The sequence below is a fragment of the Jaculus jaculus genome, chromosome 3 (genome assembly GCF_020740685.1).
Source record: "Jaculus jaculus isolate mJacJac1 chromosome 3, mJacJac1.mat.Y.cur, whole genome shotgun sequence".
Lineage (NCBI taxonomy): Eukaryota > Metazoa > Chordata > Mammalia > Rodentia > Dipodidae > Jaculus > Jaculus jaculus.
Genome location: NC_059104.1, coordinates 41,140,751 through 41,164,467, shown reverse-complemented (window position 1 = coordinate 41,164,467; position 23,717 = coordinate 41,140,751).

The window sequence follows — 23,717 nt, the reverse complement described above, 5'->3', positions numbered from 1 at the left end:
CAGCTTTCCTCCCATAAGCTCCACCATACAAGGGACAGTGGTCTGGCTTTCCAACAATGCCATCTTCTTCCTTCTTTCCTTCAGTCCTTAGAACTTTGATTGTCCTTAGAGCTCTCCTGTATATGTGAATTAGTGGCTGAGTTCTGTGCTCATGTCTAATAAACATACCCTAGGTTATTACCCTCTCTGCATCCCAGGCCAATTCCAACACTTTACTTCCTTTCTACTTACTGCTTACTTTTTTAATGTTTGATTTATCTCTCCTTTTTAATTTTTTTTTATTAATTAGTTTTGTATTCAGCAAATACAGTCAGTTTGGTACCATTATTAGGCTCATTCATGTCCTACCCTTTCCCCTTGGCCCCTCCTTGTTGAGGTATATGGGTCATGCATTCTGGAGTTAGCCCACAGTGATGGGTAGGATAAATGTCTTTGTATATCATGACCCAACATGTGGCTCTGACATTCTTTCTGCCCCCTCTTCCACAAAATTTCCCTGAGCCAGGTTGGGATCATTTTTGGTCTGCTTCAGTGATGAGGTGTTGGGGGCCTCTGGGTCTCTGTATCTCTGATTTGGTAGGAGTAGATTTTTCTCTTTGTCGATCTCCTCACCCTTGTGTTGGTACCCGGTTCACCAAGAAAACAGCACCCTTGCTTGTTTTGCATATTGTTCTTAGTTTCAGCTGGGGCCCTTTTGAGGTATGATGGGGTGGCTCTCTCCTTAGGATCTACATCTATTTGGAAAAGAGAAGCAGAGTCTCCAATGGAGAGGAAGTTAGCACCAGGACAAATGAGATAACCCTTATGTTTTTTAGAGAATTTAATAGGTGTAGGCCCTCTTGTAGCCCACAATTGTTGGTATCTTGTTAATGGAGAGTGGGGTTATGTTTGGATATGGTCTGACTTGTTTCCCAGCTCCAGCTATGGGTCCCGTACCACTGAGGGGATCAGTGAGCCGAATCAAGAGCAGTTGGTTCCCCACCATGGCTGTGTGCCACTATTGCACTTGTGTGAGCATCACAACAGGTTATTTGCTGCTAAGTATATTAGACTATGAATTGCTTGGACAGATATTGGTCATTTTCCCCAAGTCGCCCATGTAGCACCTTCTGACACTAGAAGTGCTGACTGTCTGGGGACTGACTGTCTTCCAGCTTCCAGCCATGCCATTGCATTTTATGTGTCAACCACATAAGGTGTCTTCAGCAGTAGGGTCTTACCACTATCCTTTGGTGGGTGATCAAGTACTCAGATAGAAATCTGTCTTTCTTTTAGGAAACCTTGTTGGTCTCTCTGATCAAAAGATCGTTAAGGATGATAACCACATGCTGGAAATGGGAGTTACAGGTCAGTGCCCACTAAGAAAAGTAAGAAAAATATAACTAATATAAAAGAGTTAGAGAGAAGAGAGAAGAGAGAGAGAGAGGGAGAGAGAGGAAGGGAAGCTGTAGAAGATTAAAGTCAGGCTTCATCATACCCTCTCCAGTGTCTTGTGGCTCGGGTGTTCCCTCTAAGAGCCTGGTGAAGGTTCAGCCATTTGATCTGCCTTTTAGGATGTAGCATTTTATGGTACCATTGCCATTTCGGTCTAGATTTGTTTTTCACACCCCCTCCATTGCCCTCCCCTCCCTCCCCACCCATCCTATTGTCTAGTCCACAAGATGCTTTCTGGGTATGTAAGGCATCTTGGGTAGATTCAGGTTAGGTGCTGTAGATGAGTGAGACTATGTGGCGATTTTTTTTCTGTGATTGGGTAAGTTCACTGAGAATGATCTGTTCCAGTTTCAACCATTTTCCTCAAATTTCATTGTGTCATTTTTTCTTACTGCTGTATAGAATTCCATTGTGTAGATATACCACATATTATTTATCCATTCTTCTAGTGATGGACATCTGGGTTGATTCCAGCTCTTAGCTATTATGAATTGAGCCACTACAAACATGGTTGAGCAAATCTCTCTGGCTGTGGTTTGAAGGTTTTAGGGTAGATGCCCAGTAGGGAATAACTGGGTCTGTTGGTATCTCTGTAGTCAGCTTTTTCAGGAGTCTCCATATTGCTTTCCAAAGTGGTTGTACCATCTTATGTTCCCACCAACAGTAGATGAGTGTTCCTACTTCTCCACATCCTCGCCAACATTTATTTTCATTTGATTTTTTGATGTTTGCTATCCTTATTGTGGTAAGGTGGAATCTCATAGTTGTTTTAATTTGCATTTCTCTGATGATCAGGGATGATGAACATTTTCTTAAATGTATGTTTTCCATTTGCATTTCTTCCTCTGTGAACTGCCTGTTCAGCTCTTTGCCCCATTATGTGAGTGCGGTGTTTAACCTTTTACCTTTTTGATTTTTGAATTCTTTGTAGATTCTACAGATTAGGCCTCTGTCAGTTGGACAACCAGCAAATATTTTCCCCATTCAGTAGGTAATCTATTAGCTTTGCTTATTGTATGTTTGTCTGTAAAGAAACTCTTCAGCTTCATGTGATCCCATTGGTTGAATGACTGTTTAAGATCATGAGCTACTGGGGTTTTGTTCAGGAAGTCTTTTTCTATTCTTATATCATGGAAAGTACTTCGTATATTTTACTCCAATAGTAGTCATGTTTCTGGTCTTATATTGAGATCTTTAATCTATTTGGACTTGAGTGTGGTGCATGGCAAAATGTGTGGATCAAGTTTCAATTTCCTGCATATGGTTATCCAGTTTGTCCAGCATCCTTTGTTGAAGATGCTGTTCTTTTTTCCAGCCTATATTGTTAGGGCTTTTATCAAATATCAAATAGCTATAGTTGCTTGACCCAAAGTCCATGTCCTCAAGTCTATTCCATTGGTCTATACTCCTGTTTTTATGCCAGTACCATGCTGTTTTTATGACTATGGCTTTGTAATATAGCTTTAGATCAGGTATGGTGATGCCTCAGAGGTATTTCTTTTACTGAGGATATGCTTGAATATGTGAGGCTTTCAGCCTTTCCATACGAAATTTGATATCATTTTTTCTATCTCTGTGAAAAACACTGTTGGGATTTTAATTGGAATTGAATTGCATTAAATCTATATATTGCCTTTGGTAGGATTGCCATCTTTACAATGTTAACTCTGCCTATCCAGGTGCATGAAAGGTCTTTCCATTTTCTCAAGTCCGCCTCAATTTCTTTTTTGAGTGTTTTTATGTTTTTGTTGTTTTGTGAATTTTTTTTTGTTGTGTATCTGACAAACTTGTAAAATCTGCATGTTAATTCTTCATTTTTTTTTTTACTTATCATTTTTTACAGAATGTCTGTATAAGTAGGAAGTGGCCTTCTGTGTCTTTTTTGATAATTTTTGGTTTGAAGTCTATTTTAACCAATATTAATATAGCTACACCTGCTCTTTTTTTATTCCTGTTTGCTCGGAATATTGTTTTCCACCCTTTCACTCTGAGGAGTTGTCTGTCTTATTGGTGAGGTGGGTTTCTTGAAGGCAACAAATTGAGGGGTCTGATTTTTTGATCCATCCTTTTAGCTTGGGTCTCTTGATGGGTGAATTGAGGTCATTAATATTTAGGGTAATGACTGTGATATTTGAATTGATCCCTGCCATATTGTGATCCTGGTATATGTAGGTTTGTGTTTTCATGGACTTTGACATTTTTTGTGCCTACTCTGAGTTTGGTTATTGTGTTCTGCTTCTTGTAGGCATTTGAGTTTGGTTATTTGTTTCTTCTCTGTGGAGAATTTCCTGGAATACTTTCTGTAGGTTTGATTTTATGTTCATATAATTTTTAAAGCTGAATTTTGTCATGGAAAGTTTTTCTTCTACCATATATTATAAGGGAGACTTTTGCCAGGTAGAGTAGTTTGTGTTGGAAGCCATAGGTTTTTAGAGTTTGGAGAGTTTCATTCCAGGCCCTTCTAGCTTTCAGGGTTTCCATTGAGAAGTCTGAAGTAATTCTGATGGGGTTACCTTTAAAAGTGTTGTGCTGTTTTTCTCTAGCTTCTTTTAGGATTTTCTCTTTGGTGTCAATGTTTAGAGTCTTAATGACAATATGTCTTAGAGAGTTTCTCCTTTGGTCCAGTCTGTTTGGAGTTCTGTTGGCTTCTTGTATCTTGACGAGCCTTTCTGTTAAGAGACTGAGGAAGTTTTCTTCAATTATTTTGTTAAATAAGTTCTCCATGCCTTTGGTCTGAATTTCTTTTCCTTCTGGTATTCCAGTGATCCTAATATTTGGACATTTAAGTGTATCCCACAATTCCCTCATTTTCTGTTCACAAGAACTTTTGAACTTACTGAAATTTTTGAACTCTCGAACTGTTTCTTCCATCTTGTCTTCCAGATCAGTGTTTCTATCCTCCACATGGAGGACTCTATTCTTGAGAGCTTCTAGGGAGTTTTTGTCTTGTTCAATTAGGTTTGAATTTTCTATGTATAACTTCATCCCTCTGTCAAGCTCCCTTTTCACATAACTTTCTGATTTTCTTGATGCTTCTTGGAATTCATCCTTGCATTTCTTTATGTCTTCATTTAGCATGGCCAGCTGATTTTTAATGTCTTCTTTTTATTCACTCTCCCTCAAATCTCTCAACTGTCTTTGAACTCCTTCCATATTCATATCTATTAGGTCTAGTCCAGTGACGGCAGCATCCACATGATTATCGGTCCTTTGTTGCTTTGCTGCAATTCTACCAGTAGCTTGGTCAGGGTTGCATTGCTCACAGCTTCATTTTGGTGTTCTGATCCTAATGACTCTTCTATGTTTTGATTAGAGATATTCATTGTAGGACAGGGTGATCTACCTGGGTTTTCTTGCATTTGATTTTTCATGTTATTTCTTTTGTGCTGTGGTCTGCCCATCACAGTGTATGGGCACATAGGTGGGTGGATCAGCCTGGGCTCAAGCACAATGGGAATCTGTGGCAGCCTGAGGCAGTTTCCAGGAAGCCTGGGCTTTGGCTTTCACTTGCCAAAGCCACCTGAAATCCTGCCTGGCTGGTACACCATAGTTGCCTGAACTCTCACACAGTAATGTACCAAAGCTGCCTGCGCTTGCACTAGTAGGGACACTGAGACACCAAGCACTGAAGCAGCCCAAATCTGGCATTGAGATCACTGTGACCCAGAAGAAGTCTATGCTCCTCTGAAACAGGACAATGGTCCAGGGTCAATTCAGCAGACATGTAGGGGATGGTACCTGAGCTGACGCAAGCAAAGACACAGTCTGTGTTTGCATGGCAGTTGCTATGGACCTGGGCACACATGAATGTGCAGTGGCCAGAGCAGTAAGTGAGTGAGTGGGTGGAGCAGTGTAAACTTCCACACGCAGGGATCAATTGGCTCCCCAGCACTGGGGGGAAGTTGATCAAAGCAGCCTGAGCTCCAGTGGGCCAGCAGACATAGCCTGGCCAAGTCACTCATTGGCAGTGGTAGCAGGGCAATCACCCTGTGGATTGAGGCAAGTGTAACTATGTTGACCTGGGACCCTTTTCCTATTGTAAGTGTGGGAGTTTCCTGAAGCTGGGACTGTGGGAATGGTGGCTGCTTGGGGGTAGGGGTGGGTTACGTGTCCAGGAAGGAATCAGCGATTCCCTGTTTCTCCCCCCTCTGTGCTCCCACTGGCAATCCAATGGAGAGTGCTCTTCCCTAAAAGACCCAGTGAACCTTAAATATCTTGCCTTTCTTTTCCAGGGATCTGCGGTGCAGCTAGTCGGTCACCATCTTGGTCGGAAGTCACTGCTTTCTTTTTTAATTGTATCTCTTTTTCTTTAGTTTCGATGCTTTTAAGTTTAGACAACCAATCCACAAAAATCATATGTTCTCATCCAGATAATATTGTGAAGATACTATGAAGCCGTAAAAATGAACCCAATTACTGACAAATTCGGCCAGTCTTATGTTTAGAGCCCATCAATCCAGATCCATAACATGATCCATCACATCATCATTATCTCCTGGTTCGGTTGGTTTCTAGTTGCTGGTAGTCCTGCGATTTCAGAATGTAATACCCTTTCCTCACAGCAGAGGCAGTACTTCCTCTATTAGTCTGTAGTGAGTAATGACCGCTCCCATGTATGATAGTGGAAGCCATGAGGGTAAGGGGAAGTTTTCATCTTGATGTATCTATCTTTTCTAAGACTTCTGCATAGTTGTTAGGAATAAATAAAAGTGCATTCAAACATGGATTTAAATGCAATCCATGGCCTGCATTGGTGGCTTAGTGGATAAAGTGCTTGGTGGGCCAGCATGTGTACCTGAGCTCAGATCCCTGGACCCAACATAAAAAAAAATTCAGAAGCTATATCAGGCTTCTATAATCCAAGCATGCTGAAAACAACATAAAAGAGAGACATATGAGCACTTTCTAAAAAAGGTAGCCTGGCAAACAGAGCTGTGAAGAGCATGAGACTCTGATTCAATCAAGGCAGGAGGAGAAGACTGACCTAAAGGCTGTCCTCTGACCTCCAGATGTGTGTCACCATGGAACACAGTGACCTGTATACACATTATACACATACACATCATACACACACACCGTATACCATGTGTACTACCCATGCTCAACCAAAACAAAACAAAAATACAAGTTATTTCTCTGAAAGATCACTTTAAGAATCAATGGATATGGCTGAACCAGTTGAGGAAATTCAGCTGGCTAACTGTTGTCTACCCCAATTTTGTGTATATTCAGAACATAATTTTATATGTCAACATAAGCTTTGTGATACAATCTAGCTGAGTTCATGCATGATAAGTGTAGGCTCTAAATCCTATCATTTCTGTCATAATACATTAAGGCTGGAGAATGTTTGCATAAAGAATTGGGAAGAAAGACAGCACTGAAGGTCAACAGATGGTAGAAACAGAGATTCCAGTCATGCCATTGAAGAAAAAGACTCCGTTGTAGTCAGCTCCATGTTGCTGGGATGATCATCCAAACCAGACAGTTTATGGGAGAAAGGGTTTTATTTCAAGCTTAAAGATCCAGGGGGAAGTTCCATCAGTGGTGGAGGAAACTGCTTCCATATGTCCAAACAAAGACAAAGAACCATCCAGGCCATAAAAACCCAAAGCAGGCCTGGAGAGGTGGCTTTGTTGTTAAGGTGCTTGCCTGTGAGTCCAAAGGATATAGGTTTGATTCCCCAGTACCCGTGTATGCCAGATGTTCATGGTGTGCATGCATCTGGAGCTTGTTTGCAGTGGATAAAGATTCTGGTACACCCATTAGCTCCTTTTCTCTCTCAAAAATAAATAAATAAAACAAAAATATTATTTTAAAAAGCAGCAAGCACAAATGAGCAGCAAACAGCAATGGCCCAGACAAGTTCAAATTTCTCTTACACTTTTGGATCAAAATTCAGATCTGTCCACGTGATTCTAGAAGAGATATGTATTCACAATCAAACCACTGCAACTGGAAGCTATTGGAATCAAGAACTAAGCAAGAATAATTATTTCCTAGAACTTTCTAATGGGTCAGGATCCTGCTTACAGCTTGATTTTATACTTCTAAATGTCTAGGAGAGAGAGAGACTAAATTAATACATTTCTTGGATGTTTATTATAAAAGAAGCACAGGCAAAGAAAGGAAGGACGGAAGGAAACCAGGAAGTAAAGTACATTAGCAAGTCTGATGCACTGGGACTTAATCTGGGAATTCTGTGCACCTTTACAGAATGAATTTATTAATTAATTATTTCCTTTGACAGTGAAAAAGTTAGTTTGTAATTATCTACACATTACCATTGGTTGGCTGCTACATTTCAGGTAGATCTTTTATTCATGGACACTTGTGCCTTCCTGTGCACTTAACCCTAGGCCACTCTTGTAATCAATCAGAGTAAGCTTTCTATCAAGAAGCCACAGTGACAGTGGATGTTCAGGCTTTCGTGTGAATGAAAATGGATAAGTGTCACTGGAAAATGGATGGACATTGCCATTGTCTGCTAGATGTTTTCAAATGTATATTGCTTATTAGTTCAGTGTATAAAGGCCATCCAACAATAGATATTCCTGGTAAATCCCCAGAAATTATGAGATAAATTGCTCTGTACTAGACAGTCTTCTAGAGTGACAGATTTTGGATGCAGTTATTTTTGTTATAATTTCTGTAGAACATATATCCTATCTTGTTCAGAGAAACTTGCTAAGAGATGTGTTGATATCTCTGAAAATCAAATTTTCTCATAAGACCTCAATTGTCTTTCAATAGAATATAATCCCTTCCCTCATAGATTGTTTTCAGAAAGCTTTCTCCCAGCAGATGGTGGCTGTTTAGTGCACACTTCCATGAGCAATTACACTGCCAAAGTGAACCACCTATGCCAGACATGTTGTTGAGGCAGAGCCTCCCAGAGAAGGTGCACATGCCAGATCCAGCCCACTCTAAACTCCCCTTGGCCCTGGTGCTGAGCTTGGATTACCCATCATCTCTCCCAGGTCCCTCATTGTCCTTCAGACTGTGCAATGAAAATATCTCTCATCTGGAGTGCATATTGCTTTTTTATTAGAGATATCCTCATAACATTGAGCAAAATATCTATTTCTTTTCTCTCATGAGATTTCTTGTCATTGAAATTATGTGTCTATCCCTCCATGGAGACCTTCTTATATTATTCGATGCCATGGGCCTATTAAAAGAAAGTATGTTAATGACATAAATTTAGTTCTTATGTAAACTCCAAATATTCCCATTGTTCTTAAAAATTGAATTGCTGAGTGGATTCTATTCATCACAAGAGGGAGAAGGTATGAAGGTTTAAGTAAGTTTTTTTTTCAGGATTTACTAAGTTAAAAAAGCAAGATGATTTTTCCCTATTAATAAAATATAATCTTATACTAGATAGAATATATAAAATGATCATGTTTGATCAAAATAATTTATCAAAAATACTTTTTCCTTACTTCCTACACTTATTGTTTTTGTTGTTGCAAATATAAAGGCAGTCAAAATCACTCTCTATTTTTATTAAGTTTAACAACAAAAGGAAAGAAACACGTACAATTTCTATGAAATAATATAACTATGTAAGAATCATTATGGAAGAAAGGATTTGCAAAGATTCACAACAAAAAGTAAAAACTGTTAACCAATTCCACATAATTTTCAAGCAGATTTCTGCAGTCTCATAAAACAGAAAGATGAAAAGACAGTGAAAATGTAGTAGGGAAAGAATTCCAAGAAAAAGGCAAATGCATTATGAAAACTCATATTTCAGAAGGCTTCGAATGATGTGGGTTCTCTAACCACCCAATGTGCTTAGAGATCAAGTGTGCTCTGAAGCACCTAGAAGATAGAAGGCTTTACAAGAGATGGTAACATCTTTTTTTATTTTTTTTTAATTTTAATTTTTATTTATTTGAGAGCGACAGACAGAGAGAAAGACAGATAGAGTGAGAGAGAGAGAATGGGCGTGCCAGGGCTTCCAGCCTCTGCAAAGGAACTCCACACGCGTGCGCCCCCTTGTGCATCTGGCTAACGTGGGTCCTGGGGAACCGAGCCTCGAACCAGGGTCCTTAGGCTTCACAGGCAAGCACTTAACCACTAAGCCATCTCTCCAGCCCGAGATGGTAACATCTTAACAACCGATCAAGCAAGTGGATGATGTGAGATAATTTGTGATGTTTGAGGGTCCTCCTGCTTTTTGCACAGCGCACTGGGGTAGGTGTATGAGATGCAGAACAATCAGGTTCTAATTAGTGTGAATGGGCATCTTCATTTCTAAATTCCACACTGGAAAATAACTCCAGCATCACATGAATCAAAGTTAAATGTTTATTTGAATTGTAATCAGGAAGAATAAATTGTATCTATTCGGTTATATAATACATTTTATCTAAATACTTAGCACAAATAATGAGATACAAGAGACATACTCAAAATATGGGAATTCATTTTAATTAAGATCAAATGTGGCTAACTCAAAGTTTAAAAAAAGTAATAGGGCTGGAGAGGTGGCTTAGCGGTTAAACGCTTGCCTGTGAAGCCTAAGGACCCCGGTTGGAGGCTCAGTTCCCCAGGTCCCACATTAGCCAGATGCACAAGGGGGCGCACGTGTCTGGAGTTCATTTGCAGTGGCTGGAAGCCCTGGTGCGCCCATTCTCTCTCTCTCTCTCTATCTGTCCTTCTCTCTGTGTCTGTCACTCTCAAATAAATAAATAAAATTTAAAAAAAAAAGCAATAGTTGTGATCAAAAGATAAATTATTCATTAGGAAATATGCATAAAAGACAAAAGTTATTTCAATGCCTAGGCTTAAGTTTTCTGTTGGCCATGGTGTACTGTGATATTACCATCCCACTTTTATTTTAACGGTTCTTTTTTTTTTTTTATTAAGAGTGTTTTTTGTTTTGTTTTGTTTTTCCAGGTAGGGTCTCACTCTAGCCCAGGTTAACCTGGAATTCACTATGGAGTCTCAGGGTGGCCTTGAACTCACGGTGATCTTCCTACCTCTGCCTCCCAAGTGCTGGGATTAAAGGCGTGCGCCACCACGCCTGGCCTAAGAGCATATTTTGTATGAATACATCATGGGTTGGTTTCACCTTTTCCCTCCTCCCTTTCCCCGTTCCGCAGGGGGCCCTCCTCAGTGGGATTGCTGCTATTCCCCATGGGGAGGTGGGTTATGCATTGTGTTTTAAATCTACGTTAGTGATGAGCTCTTAAGACCCTCTGGATTTCTGCTTTGGTGTGTGTTTAGCATCCTCAGCATCTGCCTCCTTCACCCTGGCACTGCTTGTCAAGCTCACCATGGAAGCAGTACACATGCTTGCCTCCCCACTTCCTCTGTGGTTTCTCCTCAACCTTGACTGAGGTGCAAGGTGCAGTTTATATCCTGGGTCTTCTACCTTCTGGAAAAGAAAAACATATTCTCCAAAGGAGAGTAAAGTCAGCATAGGTTAAATTGGATAAGCCTTATTCATTTGTGTATAGCCTCTCTTTTAGCCAAAGACTAGTGGGAGCTTGACATTGGAGAGCATAATCTTTTTCTTCATAGGATTCAAACCTGGTTTCCAGTTCCCGATATAGGTTTCTTTTTGCTGAGTGGTTCTCTTTGGCAATCAGAAAGACATTGCTTACCCACCAAGTCAGTGTGCCACCATTGCACTGGTGTGTACCTCTTGTCTGTCTGGTTGCTTCTGAGTGGCTTAGGTGCCGGGTTGCTCACACCACTGTTGGCCACTTTTCCCCAGTAGCTCCTGTGGTGCTTTCCAGCACTAGATGGGTTTTCTGGAGACTGGCTCTCTTCTGGATTCCAGCCAGGGCTATCCATGCTCTGTGTTGGCAGCATATTGTATCTTCAGGAATAGGGTCTTATGTTTTCCTCAGGCAGATTATCAAGTGCTTTGACAGAAGCCTCTCTAGTTGAGGGGACCTCACAGGTCTCTCAGATCAACAGCACAATCTCTGGTACTGCAAGCTACAGGTCAGAACCAAAGTATTTTAAGGTTAGTCTTTATCCCACACTCTCTAGAACAACTTCTTTTCAGGTATTCCCCCTTTATTCCTGTTGAGGGTTATATCTTTTTGTCTACCTTCAAGGAGACAGGTTTCTACTGTATAAGTTCAATTTTGGTTTATCTTTGTGTTTTTCCCCTCCCCACACCCTCCCATTCCCTTCCACCCCAAACCCTTCCTTCCCTATTGTCTGGGCCTCAAGTTGCATATCCAGTATGCCAGCAACTGAAGCTGATCCAAGCTAGGAACCACAGATGCATGAGAACATGCAGTGCTTGTCTTCCTGTGATTCTGTGTGTTTGCCGAGTATGATCTTTTCTAAGATCATCCATTTTCCTCCACATTTGGTTTTATCACTTTTTCTTACTGCTAAGTAGAATTCCAATGTGTAAATGTACCATAGCTACGTTATCATTTGTCCAATGTTGGGAACTCGGATTGATTACAGTTCTTAGCTATTATGATTTGTGCAGATGTAAACATGGTTGAGCAAATATCTCTGTAGTCAAGCATGGACCAAATAGGGTAAATGCTCAGTAAGGAAATAACTGGGTCTGTTGGTAGTTCTATATTCATCTTTTTCAGGAATATCCATATTTATTTCCTTGGTGGTTGTACAAGTTTGCATTCCCCCTAACAGTGAATAAGGATTCCTCTTTCCCTACATCCTCACCAACATTTGTTGTCATTTGATTGATTGATTGACAGAGAGAGAGAGAGAGAGACAGAGAGAGAGACAGAGAGAGAGGGAGAGAGAGAGAGAATGGACATGCAGGAACTTTTCAGCCATTGTGAATGAACTCCAGATGCATGCACCCCATTGTACACTTGTGTGACATTACATGCTTGTGTCATTGTGAGTCTGACTACATGAGACAAGGAGATTCTAACATGCATTCTTAGGCTTTGCAGGCAAGTGCATTAACTGCTAAGCTATCTCTCCAGCCTGTAATTTGATATTTTTCTCTTGTTCCATGATATGCATCTGGCTTACATGGGTTCTGGGAAATTGAGCCTGGGTCCTTACACTTGCAGGCAAGTGGCTTAACTACTACATCATCTCTCCAGCCCCTATCATTTGATTGTTTCTAATAATTGTCATCCTTACTGGAGTATGCTGGACTCTCATAGTTGTTTAAATTTGCATTTCCCTGATAGTTAGGGATATCAAACATTTTCTTAAGTATGTGTTAGCCCTTCGCTTTTGTTCCTGTGAGAACTCCCTATTCAGTTCTGTGCCCTATTTTTGTGGTGGGTTGTTTGGGCTTTTATTGTTTACTTTTTTGAGTTCTTGGTAGCTTCTAGATTCTAGGCCTCTGTGAGTGGTATAGCTGGAAAAATTTTTCTCCCATTCTGTGGGTAATCTATTGGCTCTGCTTTTGGTATGTTTGTCTGTGCAAAACCTTTTTAGCTTCATGAGATCCCATTAGTTGAGAGCTTGTTTAATATCCTGAGCTACAGGAGAATTGTTCAGGAAATCCTTCCTCACTCCTATATCATGGAGCATTCCTCCTATTTTTTTTTTTCTTTCAGTAGTTGAAATTTTTTAGGTCTTATATTAAGTTCTCTAATCCATTTGGAGTTAATTTTGTGTATGATGAGATGAGTGGGTGTAATTTCATTTCCCTACATGTGGTTATCCAATTTTTTCAGTACCATTTGTTGGAGATACTGCCCTTTCTTCAGTCTATATTCTTGGTATCTTTGTCAAAGATCAAGAAGCTACATCTACATGACCTAAGGTTCAGGTCTTCAATTCTGTTTCATTGATTTTATGACAATACTATGCTTGCTTTTTGTTACTATGGCTTTGCAGTATAACTTAGGTTGGGCATGGTGACATTCCCAGAGGTGTTTCTTTTGCTGAGGATATGTTTAGATATCTGAGGCCAGCTGCCGTGCATATGAATTTTCAGAGCATTTTTTTCTATGTCTGTGAAGAATGATGCTGAAATTTTTTATTGGTGTTAGATTAAATCTGTATATTGCTTTTGGTAGAATTGCCATTTTCACAATATGAATTCTAACTAACCAGGAGAATGGGGGATCTTTCCATCTTGACAAGTCCTCCTCAATTTCTTTCTTGAGTTTTATTTATATTTTCATAATATAGGATTTTCCCATCCTTGGTTAGTGTTATTCCAAGGTATTTGATTATTTTTGCAGGTATTGGAAATGTAACAATGTCATTGATTTCTTTCTTTCTGTATTTGTCCTTTGCATACAGAAAGGCTACTATTTTTTGTGTGTTGATTTTGTATCCGTTCACTTTGCTAAAGGAATTAATCACCTTTAGAAGTTTTGAGATGGAGACTTTAGGGTCACTTATACATAGGATCATATCTTCTGCAAATAGGGCTACATTGACTTCTTCCTTTCCAATTTGAATCCCTTTTATTTCTTTCTATCTTCTTACTTCTTGGGCTAGGACTTGTAGTACTATGTTGAAGAGCTGTAGTGAGAGTGGGAACCACTGTCTTTAGCCAGATCTCAATGGTAACTCCTTGAGTTTTTCCCTATTAAGAATTATTTGAGGGCTGGAGAGATGGCTTAGCAGTTAAGCGCTTGCCTGTGAAGCCTAAGGACCCCGGTTCGAGGCTCGGTTCCTCAGGTCCCACGTTAGCCAGATGCACAAGGGGGCGCACATGTCTGGAGTTCGTTTGCAGTGGCTGGAAGCCCTGGTGCGCCCATTCTCTCTCTCTCCCTCTATCTGTCTTTCTCTCTATGTCTGTCGCTCTCAAATAAATAAAATAAAAAAATGAACAAAAAATTATTAACAAAAAAAAAGAATTATTTGAGGGCAAGAGAGATGGCTTAGTGGTTAAGCACTTTCCTGTGAAGCCTAAGGACCCCAGTTCAAGACTCAATTCCCCAGGACCCACATTAGCCAAATGCACAAGGGGGTGCACACATCTGGAGTTCATTTGCAGTGGCTGGAGGCCCTGGTGTGCCCATTCTACCCCCCCCCCCTTCTGCCTCTTTTTTTCTGTCTGTCACTCTCAAATAAATAAATAAAAATAAACAAAGAATTATTTGAGTTTTAGGTGCTTTTATTGTGTTGAGATATAAACCATTCATCCCCATTCTCTCCAGTGTCTGATCATGAAGTGATGTATTTTGTCAAAGGCCTTTCTCTGCATCTATTGAAATGATCATGGGGTTACTGTGATTAAGTTTATGTGGTGCATTATGCTGACTGATTTCTATATATTGAACCATTCCTACATCCTTGCAATGACTCCTACTTGATCAAGGTGGATAATACTTTTGATGTGTTGTTAAATTCAGTTTTTGAGGATTTTGTTTAGGATCCTTTCATCCAAGTTTATCAGGGATATACTCCTGTAGTTTTCTTTTCTTTTTGGATCTCTGTCTGGTTTTGGTATTAGGGTGATGTTGGCTTGATAACAGGAGTTGGAGTGGATTCCCTGTTTTATCATGTGAAACAGTTTGAGAAAAATGGGTTTGGTTCCTCAATGAAAATTTGATAGATTTCAGCTGAGAAGCCATCCTATCCTGGGCTGTCCTTTTGGGGAGGGTTTTTATTACCTTTTCAATCTTAATGAATGTGATAGGTTTGTTTAGGAGATTAATTTGCTCTGAGCTTAGTTTTAGTTCATGGTATGTGTCTAGGAATTTGTCCATTTATTCCATAGTATCCAATCTTGTGAAGTAGAGTTTTTGGAAGTATGTCCTGATAATTCTTCTACTTTTATTGTTGTCGCTTGTGACCTGTCTCTTTTCATTTCTGATTTTGTTAATTTGAGACTTCTTGATTTTTTGTTTGATCAAATTGGCCAAGGGTTTATCAATCTTGTCTACTTTTTCAAATAGCCAGCTCTTCATGTCATCGGTATTCTTAGTTGTTTTGTTATTTACAATTCAATTATTTCTGCTCTCATCTTGATTATTCCTTTCCATCTGGAGCATTAGGGTTGGATCCTTTTTGCTTTTCCAATGCTTTCAGGTGGATGGTTAGGTTATTAACTTGGGATCTCTCCATCTTTGTTATGAAGGCATTTAGTGCTATGGATTTTCCCCTTAGGGCTGCCTTCATTGTGTCCCATAAGTATTGGTAGGCTGTATTTTTGTTATTATTCTATTCTAGAAAATTTGCAATTTCTTTTTGTATTTCTTCTGCAACACATTTATTGTTTAAAAGTGTGTGGTTCAGACTTCTGGAGTTGGTGGAATTCCTGATGTGTCTCTTTTTGTTAACTTCTAGCTTTATGGCATTATGTATTGATATGATTCAGGAAGTTACATCAATTTTCCTGGGTTTATGGAGGCATGCTTTATGGCCTTATATAAGATTTATTTTGTAGAAGGTTTCATGGACTACTGAGAAGAATGTGTATACTGTATAATTGGGGTGAAAAGTTATTTTTATGTCCAGTAGGTCTAGTTGATCTATGGTGTTGTTTAGTTCTATTATTTCCCTGTTGATTTTTTAAAAATTTATTAATTTATTTGAGAGAGCAAGAGAGAAAGAGGGAGCGAGAGAGAGAGAGAGATAGAGAGAGAGAGAGGGAGAGAATCTACTTGTTAGGGCCTCCAGCCACTGAAAATGAACTCCAGATGCATGTGCCGCCTTGTGCATCTGACTTATGTGGGTCCTGGGGAATCAAACCGAGGTCCTTTGGCTTTGCAGGCAAATGTCTTAACTGCTAAGCCATCTCTGCAGCCCTTCTCTGTTGTCTTTTGGCTTGGATTATCTGTCTGTTGATGACAGTGGAGTACAGAAGTCCCCAACTATGATGGTGCTGGTGTTTATTTCTCTTTGCTTGTCTAGTAAGTTTTGTTTAATAAACTGTGGTAAACCTGTATTTGGTACGTATAGATTTATGATTGTGATGTCAGCATGTTGGATCATTCTCTTGGTGAGTAAGAATGGCCTTCTTTGTTCTTTTTAAATATTTTTGGTTTAAGTCTATTTTATCAGATATTAATATAGCAACACCTGCTTGTTTCTTATTTCTATTTCTTGCAATATCATTTTCCATTATTTCACTCCAAGGAGGTGTCTGTCTTTAGTGCTGAGTTGGGTTTCTTAAAGACAGCAGAGAGGAGGGTCCACTTTTCTGATCTACCATATTAACTTTTTTTTTTTTTTTTGAGGGGTGAGTTAAAATCATTAATATTTAAGGTTATAACTGTGAAGTTCAGTTTAATTCCAGTTAAATGGGGTGCTTATGTGTTTTGGTGCTCTTGAGCTTTGTACTTATTTGAGCCTGCCCTACTTTTAGTTATTGTGAACTTCTTCTTGTAGGCTCTTGAGATTGGAGGTTTAACTCTTCTGTGTGGAGTATACCCTGAAGTATTCTCTTTAGGTTTGGCTTTGTGTTTATATAGTCATAGAGCTGAGATTTTTTTCATGGAAATATTTCATCTATTTATTATCTATTATGCTGGATACTATCACTGGATGTACTAGTTTGGGTTGGAAGCTATAGATTTTTAGACTGAAGTGTTCCATTCTATGCCCTTCTAGATTTCAGGTTTTCCATTGAGAAACTTGAGGTAATTCTGATGGAATTACTTTATATGTAGTGAGTTGTTTCTTTATTGCAGTTTTGTATCACTCTTTCTTTATTTTCATTGTTAAGAGTTTTAACTATGATATGCCTTGAAGAGTTTCTTCTTTGGTCCTGTCTGTTTGCTATTCTCTGAGCTGCTTGTATCTGAATTAGCCTCTCTTTTGTGAGACTGGGAAACAAGTCTCCTCAATGTTTTTGTTGAATGCATTCTATATGCCTCTAGCCTGGATATATTCTCTTTCTTGTATACCCATGATCCAGCTGTTTGGTCATTTTAGAGTATTCCACATTTTCCTTATATACTAATTGCACGATTTTTTGAACTTAGTAAAGTTTTTGGACTGAAGATTCATTTCTTCTGTCTGGTCTTCCAGCTCACTCCACATGAGTGACTCTGTTAGTGAGGTATCCTAAAGATATTTAAAAATTCTCTATTTAATGTTTGTCCTCTGTTCCATTATTTTGCATCATGTCCATCTCTGTTTGGAGGTACGATTTCAGTTTGAGGAATGATTATTTTGATGCTCCCTGGAATCCATTCCTGCATTTGACCTTATTTTCATTAAGCTTAATCAGGTGGTTATTGTTATCCTCTATTTTTTGACTCACCTTAAATACATTTATACATCTTTTGAGGCTTGTTGGGTTTTCTTCAATTAGTATAAGTCTAATGTCAAAATCTGAGTGATCTAAGAGATGATTCTGCTCAATTTCATTAATGTGATTATTGGTTTTTTGATCCTTTGCTTCCAGTTCAGCAATTGTTTTGATCATAGTCACATAGCTTGTGTTTTCACTTTTGGATTTAATTTATGTTGTTGATTTCATTGGTGGCTTCTATTGTGGGAATAGGCATCCTTTGTGGAGATCTCTCAGTTTTCTGGCTTTTGTTATTATTACTATTATTATTATTATTATTATTATTATTGTTGTTGTTGTTGTTGGCATTGTGTTCTACCCATCTCTGGAGAAAAAGTCTATTTTTATTAAAAAGGAAGCAAGTATTTATCCTTGTAAGATCTTCAGTAAGTGTTCTCTTTTAAATATGAACTAGATTGGTGTAGTATGGAGTTGTAACTGCAGCCATGCAGACTGTGGAGATTGCAAGTATATCAAAGTACCTAGGGAAATGGGGGTGGGGAACTGGGATGTGGAGAACTGGAGCTCTGGCCTACTCATTGCACTTGCATGCACTCTTCATCACAATGGAACCAGGGCACAGGGAACCAGGAGCTGGGAATTTAGGGGGCCAGGAGCAAGAGGCCGATGCCACACTGGCCTTTGGAACCTCTGGCTCAGGGGAACAGGGAGGGATTTGGAAACCAACAGACCAGTCATTCAGGAAGCCAGAGTAAAACACTAGCTTCTGCAGCACACAAACAGGGTCTATGCCTCCAAAATCCAGTGGCAGGGGTACTGTAATCTGGAACTGGGAGGTGGGGAAGGAACCTGGAACTCTAGCCTACTCACTCCATCAATGCAGCCTCTGGAGCATGGGATCCAGACAGGTCAATGAGGAAGGCAGAGTAATAAACCTGATTCAGCAGCATGGCCACAGGTTCCAGGCAGCTCGAAGCCTGCAGGAGGGGTAACTAGACCTTGGATTTGGGAGGTGGGGAAAGGAACAGGGAGCTCTGGCCGACTTACTCTACACCTACACCCTCTGGAGCCTATTTTCACAGTTTTAAAATGATTCAATGAATAAATCTGCAATGAATCCATTTTAATTTCAGAGGCAACAAACTCAATAAGTAATCAATCTCTTAATGGCAGATGTATACGTTGTATCTCTGGATGAATGTATTCACAGAGAAATTATGATAAGTCTCTGAAGTTCTTACTTAATGAATTGTTTGTTGGCTTAACAAATCTCTTTAACGACCACATGTTTTCCTCTTTCAGAGCTGTACAATAGTTTTTTAATAACACTAGGAGTACCTAATCTTGATCATAATGTGATGATTTACTGCATATAGCTACACTTATTTTCAAATTCAGTGTTATTGGTAGTTTCATTGTGTCTACACAGATATAAAATAGTCTATGGTGCACAGTACTGTAAATACATCTAACAATTTATTGAAATTCTTATCTGACATTGTTGCCTCTTTTTATAAAATAATGGAAGACTGCATTGTAAAGTAACACAATCGAGGTTTATTTCCAGAGAGGAGCTAAAAATAATCAATAATGTTAAAAGTGCATCTAGGATATATACACATGGGAGGTGACAGACAGTTGTAGCAGACACATCCTCACATAATATACATAAAGCTGCTTGCCAAGCTGAACGACTAGACAGAAAAGAATTGATTTAGTGGGAATGTTCAAGCCAATGAGAGATTAACAGAATGATGTATTTAGGTACAAATAAATCAATGTGACAGCTCTAAAACTATTTTTGGAAACATTTTAAGAATGTTTCCTTTAGCTATATAATGTACATTTGTAAATTTTTTTCAAAGAGTAAAAAATGGTCCAAATTTCCTGCAACTTGCTATGAGGATCTTCTGTCTGTCCTAGCAAAACCTTTGAGGAATGACATTACTGAAATTGAAAATCTTAAGTGGCTATACCAAAAGCTTGGGGGATACCTTTCTGTTCATGCTGCTATATTAATGGAAGCCATGCCATTAAATTGTAAATTTCCATTACTCTAAAACTTTAAAATATACTCCAAGCTGAATGAAAGAATTTGAAATGAATATAGTTACTTTTTTTCAGAGTTTAACTAGGAACTCTTCAGGTGCTCATCACCAATCAAAACCCTGCATCTAGGTGAAAAGGAAAAGGAAGTTATGGACTTCCTGTAAACCTGAAGGATAGATTCTACGTGAGGTGGTTTATATACATATTGTTACATCAGTACACTTATGGTCTTCAGCTATAGAATTAGAGTGAACCTATTAATTTTACTGAACACAAATCTTAAAGTATAAGCTCAAGAAAATCCACTAACAGGATACTATGTCAGGGTCATAGGACAGGACTAGGTGGAGGAAATGTAAGCATACTTTATTTTAAGATGAGGGCTGTGTTTGTGTACTTTTGTAACATAGCACCATGGTGGATGGAAAAAAAAAAACAGAAGCCACAAATATTTACTCATTTTTTTCCATACAGAAATGTAATGAATATAAATAAATAAATAAATACACACACATATATACATATGTGTATATACATCATATATATATATATATATATATATATATATTTGGGTTTTCAAGGTAGGTTCTCACTCTAGCCCAGAGGACCTGGAATTCACTATATAGTCTCAGAGTAGCCTCAAACTCATAGCAATCCTACCTCTGCCTCCTAGTGCTGGGATTAAAGGCATGTTCCACCAAGCCAAAGCTGTAGTGAATATATTTTTAAATATTGGATTGTTTGTATGAAGTTATTAAACCTAATAAATATTTCTGAAAACTGCTACATTTCATGTTACATTTCATGTTACATTTAATGTTAATTCATGATATATTTGAGTAAAAATTGCAGCCAATACATACAAAGCTTATGACTGCTAACATATTTCCAAAAAGATTTACAAAAATATCCTTATAATCTTATCATGTACAAAACCATTGTATGCATTTACAATTATTATTAGTTTTTAATTTTGCTCATTTGTTAGTTAAATCACATTTTTGAACATATTATACCAAGGATTCTATATCATCAATGATTTCATCACTGTAAACTGATGTAATTGATTATAACATGCATTTCTTTGCACTGGTTTACATATTTCATGAGGACTTACTATATACCAGTAGTATTTATAGGTGATATATTCCATAAAGAATAGATATAACTTAATCTTTCATATTTGTCATATATTGTGTACATGGACCCTTAAATCAAGACAAAGCCATATTCTGATGATCCCAGTCATTTTCTTTTTAAAATCTTAAAATATTTCTTTATTTAATTGCAAGCACAGAGTTGGTGGGGTCTCCAACCACCACAAACAAACTCCATATGCATGGGTCATCATGTGCATCTGGCTTACATAGGTTCTGGGTAATCGACCCTGGGTCCTTGGGCTTCACAGAAAAGCACCTTAACCATGAGGCAATCTCTCCAGTCCAGTAGTTGTCTTCTTATAACACAAAGAAATGTTTGTTTGTTGTTGTTGCAATAATTAATTGTGTTTTTGCTATGTTAAATTTCAATCAAGAACTTGATCATTCAATAACTCTAACTATAATGATAAAAATTGTAATCTTGCTCACATCTACCTATTTGCTGATTATCAATTCATGCACTTGATACAACCATGGCCAGTAAATTTCAGCAGAAGGAATGATTTATGTGAGTTGAAAATGTTCTGAAAGGCCAGGTAACTCCCTATAGTAATGCAATACACATGTTTGTTCATATGTGGACTTGAGAATGAAACAGTAAAGTAGCTAGGTAGATTTTGTAAATATTTTGCCTTGGTAACTATACCTACCCATCTGACTAATGTTTTGATTATTTGCCTATTTCTGCAATAAATATGGCCAAAATAATTAAATAAAAATATGTGATTTTCAACTCAATAATCCATGAACATCTGTATTTAATAATCCAAGGAAGGAAAAACATATGAGCAGAGCTAGAGGTGTCACTCCATGGTCCTATGCTTGCCTAGCATAGGCAAGGCCATGGTTTTGCTCTCTAGCACTGGGATAAAAGGGATAATAGTAATACCATGCACCATGCAAATTTAATATGTTTCCACTGCAGAACAAACTTGTTATTTATTTTGTAAATACAATGAATAATTGTCTATGACCTGATGAATGAAGAAAAAAGCATTAGTAAAAGACAAAAAGGAGAGTGCCAAGCTCTGGAAGACTTCCAGTGTTCTGTGTTCCAGCACTCCTTCCTACCCATTCTCTTAGCCTTATCTGTCTCATACCACTTACGCAGTGGAGGTGGTTATGCTTTATTATAACTTTATATTCAACACACCTGACTTGATTTTAGTAAAAGTCATCATTGCTCACATCCTCCCTTTGGTTTGATGAAATTCTTCTCAAGGAATTCACTCTAATACCTGGGCTTATACCTATTATTTTCAAAGTAGTATTTTATGTTCTTCATGGACTCTGTCAGGTGAACACAGACAGCAATAATTTTCTTTACCTCTATGACTATGATAATTCATACAAAACTTATTTAAAGTAATGTCTAACAAGCTCAAGTAATGTAACTATCAACAAACCATATACAAAGAATAAAAAAAAAACAAAAATTAGAGGTCTGTTTTCAGCATGTTATTTTTCAACCAGCAAAACTTCTAGTGGCTCTTTACTTATTTATGCCAATTTTCTTGTTGGTTTATGGTTCTTATAAAGGCAGAGCAGCTGTAGAGTCTACATTACATCATTATATCAATTATTGATACTGCTATAAAAGATACTGTGAAGTATTTTTGCTTACTGATAAAACAGCCTGGGGAAAGAAGTTCTGGAATCAAATAAGGTATACATATATCAGAGAGAAAAAAAAAAATACTAACAAACTAAAGAGTAATAACAGCATAGAAAACAATTAATTAAAAGTGGTAACAGGATAGAACAAGACTGGTTTTAAGCAGTCTTACCTATAAGAGTTCTAACTGATGGTAAATTCTGAAAGTTTACCTTTAAATTTCCCTAAATGCCTTTGTATTTCTCAAGTAAAAATATGTTAGCTTTCACTATATGGAACTAAAATTAATCCCCAACTCTCATGTTTTAAATGCATGTTTCCCAGTTCGTAGAAACTTTAGTGGTGGACCTAGTAGATATGTAGGTCACTAGTTGTGAATCTGTGATGGTTATGACTAGCTCCTTATTTTCTCCCTTTTCTGTAGACAGAGGTAGGAGTATCAATGTGAGTTTGAGGCCACCCTGAGACTACAGAGCACATTCCAGGTCAGCCTGAGCTAGAGTCAGACTCTACTTTGAAAAACCAAAAATAAAAAAAATAAGAATGCTTATGCAATAATAAATTAATAAAAATTGAAGAGCTGCAGTAGCTAGAGAAACCTTAAAGTGTACTGTCTGTATTTCTTATCAAGGATTATAGGAACATCATAAATAACAAAACCTAAATCACTGTAACACTGATTATCCAAAACACCAGAGGCTATACAATAGAGTGTTGAGAAAGGAAAGGTAGATAAGCCTTTCTAGGGAGGATTATTCAACCCAAACACAAAACCACCAAGAATACCAGAGGACACATTCCAGGACTCTACCTTGGAGAATAGTTTACCAGATGATGTGAACAAAGGCTGCAGATGCAGGAGATAGAATTCAAACCAAATCTTGGAGGGTATTTGTATACATAAAGACATGTTGCTGGGGAGGGTTACAAATGACAGTCAGCAGAAGCTAATCAACAAAGACCAGAAGCAAGATATACTATCAGGATCAGACAGACAGGAAGTACAAGGAGCATCACTGTGAGATCTCTGTAAGAGGTTAGGGATGCAGAAATGTGCTAAAGGTCAGAGGCGTCCTGGACAAACCTTAAAAATGCTAATGGGTATAATGTATCCACATATATATTCCTAATTATTTTACATGAGCACAAACATACTTCTATATAGTAGCACACACATCCAAAAAATCACTTAATTCCTAGTGTTTATAGATAATATAAAGAAGACTTTGGGATAAATGTACTCATATAATTATGATAATGAAAATAAATATGCCAATTTGTTGCTCATTTATATTAATTTCAAATTTTATTGATATAGGTAACTTTG